The sequence below is a fragment of the Vicia villosa genome, unplaced genomic scaffold (genome assembly GCF_029867415.1).
Source record: "Vicia villosa cultivar HV-30 ecotype Madison, WI unplaced genomic scaffold, Vvil1.0 ctg.000029F_1_1_1, whole genome shotgun sequence".
NCBI lineage: Eukaryota > Viridiplantae > Streptophyta > Magnoliopsida > Fabales > Fabaceae > Vicia > Vicia villosa.
The window spans coordinates 302,460-316,103 of NW_026704961.1; the positions used below are offsets into that span (position 1 = coordinate 302,460).

The following is a 13,644-nucleotide window of genomic DNA, read 5'->3' on the forward strand; positions in this document are numbered from 1 at the left end:
TGTTATAGGAATATAAACAATACAACTTCATCCATACATCAATCACCCAAATCAATTATATTCAGATAGCATAGCAACATTTATCAAATACAGTCATTCATACCAAAATACACACAAATTGCAACATTGGACAACTTCCATTCATGTTACAATTATACACAACAACCTAATGCAATGCAACTAAATGCATGTGGTACCAATCATGGGATAACCCATCTCACCGATCCACCACCATAAAGATTCGGCTACTTCTCTCACTAATTCCACACAATGGGAATTAGCTACCGCTGTCCCACCACCATAAGGGATACAGCCCACAACATGATTATGAAATGCATGCATCAACCACGACATGCTCATCATTAACATCCACCGACAATTCATAATCATTTATGTCACAACATACAAGTATAATAATATCACATCCATTTGATATTCACCACAGCATAATACATTTAGCACCACAAATATATTATCATTTCATCAATCATGATGGCTAGAAACACCACATAGCATGTTCATACCATTATTCAACTATCACCAAACAAAATCCACAAAACCAACGAAGTGATTTTTAAATTATAATCCCCTAATATACATCATAAAATAGGGCATTAATTCATCTACCAGGTACTCGAAACGGCGTACAAAAAGGATTAACGGTTTAAAAGTTACGGATATTTAAAATAAGTATTTTTCCAAAAAGCTTCAGTGGTAACCGGTTACCTAAATGATGTAACCGGTTACATCACTGACAGTAACTTTTATTTTTTAATTTCGCCCAGTGGTAACCGGTTACCTAAATGATGTAACCGGTTACATCATCGCGAAATGCAGTTCTTCGCCTGTCTAAGACCATGTAATCGGTTACTTCCCTCATGTAACCGGTTACATTACTGATATAGCAGAAAAATCACTTCTTTGCAGCACTGTTTTCATTCCAAGTGCGAACCCAATCATTTCAACACGTCCAAAATCTCATCACAGCACAAAATACACATTTATACATGTTTCTAACAGGTATTAACATCAGTAATCAACATCAAACATCATTCACAACCACACAATTGCATCATACATCATAATTTGAACCTAAAGTTCTACAAACCCCAAAATCCCAAACACCGACATATAATCCAATTCGGAATCCTAACATACGAAATCGATCGAATCATTCATAATACCCATAATAGAGGTTAATGAGAAGAATTCCCCCTTACCTCGATGTCGAATTCTTGGATGCTTTTTCTCTTCGCACTCGCTCTTCTCCCAATTTCACGTTCAACTCTTCTGCTCCCTTTTGGTTCTCTTTTCACAAAATACTCCTCTTTTCTATTTTATGAAAATATAACTTAATTTTAGAAAAGGGCTTTGCAACTGATACACCCCCCAACTGCTACTTACAACACTGGCCCATTAGCCTTATTTCATCCATATTCTCAAATAATTCCATTTAATTCTAATATTTAATAAAAAAATTAATTAAATTAAATAAAGAATTTTATGGGGTGTTACAACCCTCCCCCACTAGAAAAGTTTTCGTCCTCGAAAACATACCTTAGGCAAAGAGTTCCGGGTAGGAGTCCTTCATCTGGCTCTCCAATTCCCATGTAACATTTCCACCGGCTGGTCCTCCCCAAGCTACTCTGACCAACGCTATCTCCTTGCCACGCAATTGTTTCACCTTCCGATCCTCAATCCTCATAGGCAAAGCTTCAACTGTCAGATTATCCTTTACCTGTACATCATCCACTTGGATAACATGTGACGGATCAGCAATGTATTTCCTCAACTGCGACACATGGAATACATCATGCAGATTCGCAAGTGTCGGTGGTAACGCAATGCGATACGCCACCTCTCCCACTCTTTCTGAAATCTGAAACGGACCAATAAAACGCGGAGTCAACTTCCTTGACTTTAGAGCTCGTCCGATACCAGTCATAGGTGTAACCCTCATAAACACGTGATCTCCTTCTTGAAACTCAAGTGTTCTCCGTCTCTTGTCATGATAACTCTTCTGACGACTCTGAGAAGCCTTCATTTTCTCCTGAATCATCTTAATCTTTTCTGTCGTTTCTTGAACAATCTCTGGTCCAATCACCGCACTTTCGCCAGATTCATACCAACATAAAGGCGTCCTACATCTCCGACCATACAAAGCTTCAAACGGAGCCATACCAATGCTCGAGTGAAAACTATTATTGTAGGTAAATTCGATCAAGGGTAGATAACTATCCCAAGTACCACCTCTTTCCAACACACAAGCACGCAATAAATCTTCTAGCGATTGAATAGTTCTTTCCGTCTGTCCATCCGTCTGCGGATGATAAGCAGAACTCAGTCTCAGCTTAGTACCCAAGGCCTTCTGCAACCCTTCCCAAAATTTGGATGTAAACCTTGGATCTCTATCTGACACGATACTCGAAGGAATACCATGTAAACTCACTATCTTCTCGATGTACAATTGAGCCAGCTTCTCCATTGGGTAATCCATCCTCATTGGTATAAAGTGAGCAGACTTAGTCAACCTATCCACTATGACCCAAATGGCTTCATAGTTCTTCACCGTTCTCGGCAATCCAGAAACAAAATCCATAGATATACTATCCCACTTCCATTCCGGAATAAATAACGGTTGCATAGCTCCATATGGTTTTTGATGCTCAACCTTCGACTTCTGACAAGTTAAACAAGCATAGACAAATTCAGCTATTTCCTTCTTCATTCCAGGCCACCAAAACAGCTTCTTCAAATCATGATACATCTTGGTCGCACCAGGATGTATACTCAATCCACTACGATGTCCTTCTTCGAGAATACTCTTCCTCAATTCAAAAACGTTAGGAACACAAACACGATTACCAAACCTTATAATACCATTCTCGTCGATTCCGAATTCACCTCCCTTGCCTTGGTTAATTAGAGTCAATTTATCCACTAACTCTACATCAACTTTCTGACCCTCTCGAATCTCTTCCAGAATGCCACTAGTCAACTTCAGCATGCCCAACTTAACACTGACAGGAGTGTCTTCGCATACTAAACTCAAATCTCTGAATTGTTCAATTAAATCCAATTCTCTCGCCATAAGCATAGACATATGCAAGGACTTCCTACTCAAAGCATCGGCAACCATGTTTGCTTTACCCGGATGGTAATTCAGCCCAAAATCATAATCCTTGAGGAACTCTAACCATCTCATTTGCCTCATATTCAGCTCTTTTTGATCAAATAGATACTTCAGGCTTTTGTGGTCACTAAACACTTCAAACCTCGAACCATACAGATAGTGTCTCCACAATTTCAACATAAATACCACTGCTGCCAACTCTAAGTCATGAGTCGGATAGTTTCTCTCATGTACCTTGAGTTGCCTCGACGCATAAGCGACTACCTGTTGATTCTGCATTAGTACACCTCCTAATCCCAACAATGAAGCATCACAATATACAACAAAAGATTCCGCCGGATTCGGCAAAATCAAGATCGGCGCACTAGTCAATCTCCTTTTCAATTCTTGGAATCCTTCTTCACATTTCGAATCCCAGATGAATGCTTGACCCTTCCTAGTCAACTTAGTTAACGGTAACGCTAACTTCGAGAAACCTTCAATGAAATTTCTATAGTAACCCGCAAGACCAAGGAAACTACGGATTTCGGAAACTGACTTCGGAGCTTCCCATTGAGACACTGCTTCTACTTTCGTTGGGTCGACGACAATACCATCTTTAGAAATTACATGCCCAAGAAAGCTTACTTCACTTAGCCAGAACTCAAACTTTGACAGTTTCGCATACAGTTTCTTTTCCTTCAGTAGTTCTAATACCACTCTCAGATGCTCTGCATGTTCGTCTTCACTCTTAGAATATATTAGAATATCATCGATAAATACCACCACAAACTGATCCAGGTAAGGATGGAAGATCCTATTCATATACTCCATGAAAACCCCCGGCGCATTAGTTACTCCAAATGGCATCACTGTATATTCGTAATGACCATACCTTGTTCTAAACGCCGTCTTCTGAATATCGTCCGTTTTCACCCGAATCTGATGATATCCCGACCTCAAGTCAATTTTTCTAAACACACTCGCACCAACCAGTTGATCCATTAAATCATCAATCCTCGGTAATGGATACCGATTCTTGATAGTAACTTTATTCAGCTGTCTATAATCCACACACAGTCTCATAGAGCCTTCTTTCTTCTTTACCAGCAACACCGGCGCACCCCACGGCGACACACTAGGACGAATGAATTCTTTTTCCAGTAACTCTTCCAGTTGACTCTTCAATTCTGCTAATTCAGATGCCGACATACGATACGGCGCCATTGACACAGGACTAGTTCCAGGAACTAACTCAATAGAAAATTCTACCTCCCTCTCTGGCGGTAACTCTCTTACATCTTCTGGAAAAACTTCTGGAAATTCACATACTACTGGTAAATCACTACTCACCGCTTTCTTCTTCACTTCTATGGATGCAATCAACATAAACACGGCCGCCCCGTCCTTCATGGCTTCATCCACTTGTCTAGCAGTCATCGTTAAATCCTCGACACTGACATCTTCAGGAAAAATAACTGTCTTCGTGAAACAGTTGATATGAACCCGATTAAATTGCAACCAATTCATACCCAGGATGACATCAAGTTGTTCCAACGGAAGGCATACTAAGTCCATTCCGAACTCTCTACCAAAAATATCAATTGGACAGTTCAAACAGGCAAACGAAGTAGTCACTGAACCCGACGCAGGAGTGTCAATGATCATACTTCCATGAATATCAGATATTTCCAAGTTCATACGTTTAGCACAATCCAATGAAATAAACGAGTGAGTTGCTCCAGTATCTATTATTGCAATTAAAGGAGTGCCATGGATAAAACACGTACCTTTAATCAATCGATCATCTGGAGTAGTCTCTGAACCTGATAAAGCGAAAACTTTACCCCCAGCTTGATTCTTCTTTGGCTTAGGACACTGTGGACTGATATGGCCCTCTTCACCACAGTTATAACAAGTCACAGTCCTTCCTTTGCAGTCAACAGCAATGTGGCCTGCTTTACCACACCGGTAGCACTTCTTCTCCTCGCTTTTGCACTCATGAGCGCGATGTCCCGGTTCTCCACACTTAAAGCACTTAACAGGAGCACTAGAGTCTCCCCCACTAGGCTTCTTCCAACTTCCAGCTTTATAATTACCTCTACCATATGGTTTACCACGGTCCATAGGCTTCTTCCCTTTCTTGTCAACTAACTCACGGGAGTGAGATGACTTCAGCTTCAGGTTATCCTCTTCATAGATTCTACTACAATCTACCAAATCAGCAAACCGACGAATCCTTTGGTACCTGATTCCCTGCTTAATTTCATCACGGAGACCATTCTCGAACTTAACACACTTCGAAAATTCGCTCGCTTCATCATTGTTATAGTGAACATAGTACTTGGCCAGCTCCACAAACTTTGAAGCATATTCCGGTACCGTCATGTTACCTTGTGTCAGCTCCAAAAACTCAACTTCTTTCTTGCCCCGAATATCCTCAGGAAAGTACCTCCTCAGGAATTCTTGCCTGAATACAGCCCAAGTAATCGCTACACCTGCAGATTCAAGTTCATCTCTACTAGCCATCCACCAATCATCAGCTTCTTCAGACAGCATGTGAGTCCCATACCTCACCTTCAGATTTTCAGCACAATCGATCACTCGGAATATCCTTTCAATTTCCTTCAGCCACCTCTGAGCGCCTTCGGGATCGTGCGTGCCTTTGAACAAAGGAGGATTGTTCCTCTGAAAACTATTCAGCTGCCTGTCAGCACCAATACCAGCTCCATTGGCATTCCCTCCCAACACACCAGCAATCATGCCCAGAGCCTCAGCGATCGCGTCGTCGTTTCTTCCTCCTCTTCCGGCCATTGTTCTGCTAAATATCAAACAATATTCATTAGAACAAGAAGTATCGACAGTGTCAACCTTACACTAGTCGTATACGAAGGATTAACCGACTCTAAGACTCTGACTCAAACGACCGACTATGCTCTGATACCACTATTGTAACACCCTTCTAAACCCCGCGGAAAACTTTTCAAAAATCAGAGTAAAACATGAGAAAGGGCATTACAACTCCAATAAAATAAATAAACATTCATGTCATGCCATATAAGGAACGATAAACCAAAATTATTCAGGTAGCATGTTAACACAGCGGAATATTCTTAACAACTGAATAATCAAACAACCGGAGTCATAGACTCATAATTCAACCATAAACCATAAACAAACAGAAGTTTATCAAACAACTCTAAAATAACGTTCTCGGTGTTACACGACCAGAGCATGACACAGACCCAACTGACTCTAACGAACTACTTGACGAGCTAATCCTCACCAAGTACACAAGCTACTCCTCAATCTGAAAAATAACAACAGTAAGGGTGAGTTTCATTCGCATTAACAAATGTTATAGGAATATAAACAATACAACTTCATCCATACATCAATCACCCAAATCAATTATATTCAGATAGCATAGCAACATTTATCAAATACAGTCATTCATACCAAAATACACACAAATTGCAACATTGGACAACTTCCATTCATGTTACAATTATACACAACAACCTAATGCAATGCAACTAAATGCATGTGGTACCAATCATGGGATAACCCATCTCACCGATCCACCACCATAAAGATTCGGCTACTTCTCTCACTAATTCCACACAATGGGAATTAGCTACCGCTGTCCCACCACCATAAGCGATACAGCCCACAACATGATTATGAAATGCATGCATCAACCACGACATGCTCATCATTAACATCCACCGACAATTCATAATCATTTATGTCACAACATACAAGTATAATAATATCACATCCATTTGATATTCACCACAGCATAATACATTTAGCACCACAAATATATTATCATTTCATCAATCATGATGGCTAGAAACACCACATAGCATGTTCATACCATTATTCAACTATCACCAAACAAAATCCACAAAACCAACGAAGTGATTTTTAAATTATAATCCCCTAATATACATCATAAAATAGGGCATTAATTCATCTACCAGGTACTCGAAACGGCGTACAAAAAGGATTAACGGTTTAAAAGTTACGGATATTTAAAATAAGTATTTTTCCAAAAAGCTTCAGTGGTAACCGGTTACCTAAATGATGTAACCGGTTACATCACTGACAGTAACTTTTATTTTTTAATTTCGCCCAGTGGTAACCGGTTACCTAAATGATGTAACCGGTTACATCATCGCGAAATGCAGTTCTTCGCCTGTCTAAGACCATGTAATCGGTTACTTCCCTCATGTAACCGGTTACATTACTGATATAGCAGAAAAATCACTTCTTTGCAGCACTGTTTTCATTCCAAGTGCGAACCCAATCATTTCAACACGTCCAAAATCTCATCACAGCACAAAATACACATTTATACATGTTTCTAACAGGTATTAACATCAGTAATCAACATCAAACATCATTCACAACCACACAATTGCATCATACATCATAATTTGAACCTAAAGTTCTACAAACCCCAAAATCCCAAACACCGACATATAATCCAATTCGGAATCCTAACATACGAAATCGATCGAATCATTCATAATACCCATAATAGAGGTTAATGAGAAGAATCCCCCCTTACCTCGATGTCGAATTCTTGGATGCTTTTTCTCTTCGCACTCGCTCTTCTCCCAATTTCACGTTCAACTCTTCTGCTCCCTTTTGGTTCTCTTTTCACAAAATACTCCTCTTTTCTATTTTATGAAAATATAACTTAATTTTAGAAAAGGGCTTTGCAACTGATACACCCCCAGCTGCTACTTACAACACTGGCCCATTAGCCTTATTTCATCCATATTCTCAAATAATTCCAATTAATTCTAATATTTAATAAAAAAATTAATTAAATTAAATAAAGAATTTTATGGGGTGTTACAAATTACACTTACTTCGGTGAACTGTGTGCTGAGATGTTCTTATAAGCAAAATTGTGAAAATTAATGTACCTCCACTTTGATCCATGTAATGTTGCTTGATCTAGACCGTGATACTCGAGCTTCTCTTTAAGAGCGGAATACTTGTATTGATCTAACAACATAAAAACATATATTTAGAACAATCTCATAGAAATAATTAAATATACAAATACACATGAATATTTAGAACAATATCACTTACGTATCAATCATTAACTTCATATCTGAATAATTTGTCCATTCACCATCTACCGAATTAAGATAATACACCACTTCTTTGAAAGGATCAATAGCAACCAACAACCAGTGACGTCTATAAATTAAAACAAAAATTTAGATGGAAATTTTCAACACAAAAGATACAAAGATTAGAATGAACTTACAATGAAGTACTAACCATACAGGAATAGTATTATACGGTAAAAGATACAAACTTTATGTACTGCTGGTCATGAATCTCTCAACTAAGTGATATCTTACTGAATCTGAATCCTTAACAATTGACGCTCCGTTGACACGGGAGTCAGACACGAAATGGAATCTGTTTGACAATTGATTCCCGCGCATCAATTTTTCATACAAGAACCTTAAATAAAAACATAATAAACATTAGACTATTTTCATTGAAATGTGTAAATAAATTGTTCGACTAATTAAATAATAGATTGATCGCATTACCGGATGTATAAGTGTACAACACCGATGCCTAATTCTGTATGCTGAAAAATCTATTCCATTTCCTCTTATGCAATTGTTTTGGAGCAAGAAAAACCAAAGATTTCTTCCTCCATATCCATTTGACGAATATCACCATTTATCAAATCTGATGTTCCCACAAGAGTTTCAAGACACATCCAGAATCGAGGTATAAAAGGTTTTCTTGCCATGGTTCTTGGAAGATCCCTTTTCTTGTTGGGTACGCTACTAATTTTCTGGCTCACTTGTTGTGACTCTTGAGCAGGTACCTAAAAATCATATAACTTAGGTAAATTATAAAATCATGCAGTTTTTGAATTAAGATCATATAATTAACATTTTAAATGTACCTCTTTTTGTGATGCAACAGACTCGCTGTGCCGCAAAATCCCTTTATCCTTAGATGCGAATTTTGTAGGAGTCTAAAATTAACATGTAATAAAAATGTACGTAATGGTTCAAAATTGAAATTTAAATACTAAAAGATTCATAATGGTTTTCAACATACCACATCATCTATGAAAATGAGGTCCGACGACCATGCAACAAATGATCCTATTGCATCTCGCAACAATGTTGTCTCTGAAACAATGTCAGGTATCGATAGCAATTCATCTAGATCTAATGTAACATCAACCGATAATTTCAGATGTCCATCAGGGAGCGGTCTATGGTGAAGTAAATCTCCTAAAGTGTTATGCACTTTTCCCTTGCCAACTAGGCGATAAGTCGGTGACGATAAGTATAGCTGACAAGATGAAATATCCTAAACCAATATTAAATGTTACTGTTAATGTGTATCTATGTCAATTAAAATAAATATGCTAATTTAATTTCATAATAACATATATAATTACCTCGGAAAATTTATTTTGACAATTGATACTAGCTTTGTCACTAGTTTCTTTCACCTCTGAACTGCAATTTTCCGCCATATATCTCTCTTTATCCTTTTGCAATTCACGGACTTGCGCCTTTAATTCCTCAACTGTTTGCATCACTTCTTGATTTTTAGGATCTCTTTTCCTTGGATGCTTATACAAGGAAGATGGAGTCACACCATGTCCTTTACCCCTCACCCGGCCGGGATACTCAGCAACATTTAGTGCTCGACTAAGTACGCTCGTGTTATCCTGGTCCTCACCTGTGGTTACCGATTGAGATAGAGTCTCCTGAAATTCATTTACATATCGAAAATTATTAGTGGAGATAAAAATTTTATATATTAATAAACTTTTGATTTAATTAAAGACACAATGTTATACTTACACATTAATCATATATATATGTTGAACATCTTCCCTAACAACTCCATCCTTTGCCCACACGAGCTTCCTTCCACAAAACATGTGCCGGAAGTGATGTTTCGTCACTTTTCGTCTCGTCTAACTACGCATTGGCACAAATAATAAGATCATTAATTATAACACATTGAGACAATTAATAAGATCGTAGCATTTATATATACTTACAATTTTTTGCTGTAAGCGTGCATATCCCAAACACCCTTTTCTGTATGGATACGTGGGTTTTGATGCTCTCTGGCGATTTATGTCACTCACTTTCTTGAATTTCTCATCTTCTATTCGTTTGGCTACAAAATCATCCCATTCTTCAGGTCCATTGAAGTTCCTATACTTCATTGGACGTTCCGCTTTAACAAAATTTCCTTGCTTATCCTTAAGATACTTGTTTGTTAAAAAAGCTCTCCACCCCTATGTCTTTTTCCGGCCAATTGAAGATAATACTTTTTCGGTTATCTTCAATGTTAAATACCTCTACGAAAAAAACATATGCATAGAGTGTGTTAGTATCAGTAATTTAAACACATTATCATCAACAAAAATAAAATAACAACAATCATATATGGCACCTTTATATCAGTCCAAATTCTATCTTTACCAGAATCCAACTCTTCTTTAGTCCATTTATCAGAGGTGATTGGAATGTGCATACGAGCAAGTGTACCAGTGTAGCTTGTCAACTTTTCACCATTAGGATCAATTAGTTGGTTATCATCATTTCAGTTTACATCATATTTTACTCCTCTATCTCTATCAAGAATGATTTTTTTTCATAATAGTTATGCCTCGTGTAATTTTTCCCTCTGAAGTCTTATCTGAAGCATTTGTATCTTGTGAGTTTTCTTGATTACTAGCCATTTTACCTGTAATAAAGAAAAATAAAAAATGAAATGTCAAATATAAAAATCCATAATCCATAAACCATATATTGAATATATATAAAATGACATATATTTAAAGTTTATTGAGTGATATAGGCTATAATTATACTATTACCTTTTCACTAACGTCTCTTTCTTTTCTTGGTAGGAATATGTTCTACTCGTCTCTTAACAACGCGAACGGTTGGATTGATCCAAATACCCTCATTATGATCATTTCTAATATATGATTCATTCGCTATAATATTCTCATCTTGATCATTTCTAGTAAACGATTCAATCTCAACATTAATATCATCTTGATCTCAAATATTTTCATCAATTACTTTGTTAGATAAAAGAACTGTAGACCATTTCGTACTTGTCGGATCAGTGACATAGAACACTTGTTTAGCTTGAGAGGCTAGAATAAAAGGCTCATCTTTGTACCCCAACCTATTAAGATCCACTTGCAAAATTCCTGACTTATCCATTCGTATGTCATTATTATTTTCAACCCACTTGCAATCAAATATAGGAATCTGAAACTTTTCATAATCAAACACCCAAATGCGCTCGATATATAACCCCAAAATATGAGAGATTTGCAAATTTGGGGTTTAAGTCCTTCACACTTGATATGTGCATTGCTTCAGCTACCAAGGTGACACCACTGTTTTGCATAGTACTTTTATCATATTGTTCTTTGGTATAAAATGGGTATCCATTAATTGCGTATGCGCTATAAGAAAACACAACCAAACTTGGACCATATGCTAAACATCTCAACCTTTTGGTTATTGAAGCGGGATCTGAACGATACTTTGAATAAATATGTTCCTTAAACCATGGTATAAAAATTCGATTGTGCTCTCGTACTATCCAATTCTCATTTCTATTCGGATTTAAATCTCAGAGAACACCCTTGTGCATTTCAACATGCGGCTCAACCTCAATCTCATTGTGCAGAATATACAAATGTACTTGATCCCGTTCGACCCTTGATACTGTCACAACTTTATTTCCAATTAACTTTTTACCTTCTTTTTTTTCAAAAATATGAGATTTGGGGAGTCCAATTGATTGAACATTTGAAAGATATTCAATACAAAACTCAATCGATTCTTCAATAATGTATCGTTCGGCAATACAACCCTCTGGTCGACTTCAGTTTTTCACATACCCTTTTAATATTTTCATATAACATTCAGCAGGGTACATCCATCTCATATAAGATGGTCCACACAATTGTGTCTCTTTCACAAGATGAACCATTATGTCAAAAAACGAGGGAGGAAAATACATTTCAAGATCACACAAAGTAATAACTATTTCTTTTTGAAATGCTAGTAAGATTGCAGGATCGATCACCTTACTGCAAATTGACTTGAAGAAAAAACACAGTTTAGTTATTGCGCTTCTTACTTTTTATGGTAGAAAGAACATATACCTATTGGTAGAACATGTTCCATTATAACATGACAATCATGCATCTTTAAACTCTTTAACTTGGGGTCTTTCATAGACACAAGTCTTCTAATATCTGATGAGTAGCCTTCTGGAACTTTAACTTCACTCAGAAACTTACACAATATTTTTTCTCCTTTCTAGATAGAGTATAAACAGCAGGTGGTAGATATGTTCGTCTTCCTTTCTTCACGGGTCTAAATTCAGTTCTCATTCCCATGTTTACCATGTCCTCCCTTACTTTAAGGCCATCCTTTGACTTTTCTTGTATATTGAGTAACGTACCAATAACACCGTCAAATAGATTGTTTTCAATATGCATAACATCAAAAAAATGTCTTACATACAATGACTTCCAATATGGAAGTTAAAAAAATTGACATCTTCTTCCATACACTCTTGACAAGTGTATGTGCAAAAGGCTTGCAAAACTGAGTACTCACATCTTTCACCTTTTCAAAAATTTGATCACCTGTCAATATAGGTGGAGCTCTACGTTGTTTTGCCTCTCCATTGAATGCTTTTCTCCACCCACGGGAGTGATGGTTAGAATTTAAGAATCTACGATGACCGAGAAAGACATTATTCTGAAAAAGGTCCAATCGCGTCGTATCGGTTCCATCTTCACAAACAGGACACACTTTTTGACCTTTAATGCTGTACCCTGATAGATTTCCGTATGCTGGAAAATCATTAATTGTTCCAAACTATATCGCCCTCAAGTTGAAACTTTCTTTCCTATACCCATCATAAACCTCCACACCGTTCTCCCACAAAAACTTTAAATCTTTGATTAAGGGTGTCAAGTATACGTGTATGTCATTCCCTGGTTGTTTAGGCCAGGAAATTAACATAGATAACATCATGTACTTACGCTTCATACATAGCCACAGAGGTAGGTTATAAATCATATTAATCACAGGCCATGTACTATGCGAGATACTTTGAATACCGTGTGAGTTCATTCCATCAGTAGACAATGCCAAGCAAAAGTTTCTTGCTTCTTTTCCAAATTCAGGATACTCATTATCAATTTTCATCCACTATGGTGAATCTGCCGGATGACGAAGCTTTCCATCAATAATTCTTTCATCTGCATGCCAAGTCAGGTGTCTTGAATCAACTTCATTACGATATATGCGTCTATATCTTGGAATTATAGGAAAATACCATAAGACTTTTGCTGGAGACAACTTTTTCTTATATCGAGAGACACCATATTTAGGACACTCATTTAACGATGCATACTCGTTTCGAAACAAAACACAATCGTTTGGTCAGGCATGTATCTTATC

General features: G+C 37.3%; 1 long non-coding RNA gene across 2 annotated transcripts in view; it reads left to right on the forward strand.

Annotated features, from left to right (window-relative positions):
• Positions 1-13,644, forward strand: part of LOC131622320 (uncharacterized) — a 67,601-nt gene that overhangs the window by 22,385 nt on the left and 31,572 nt on the right. The window lies entirely within an intron of this gene.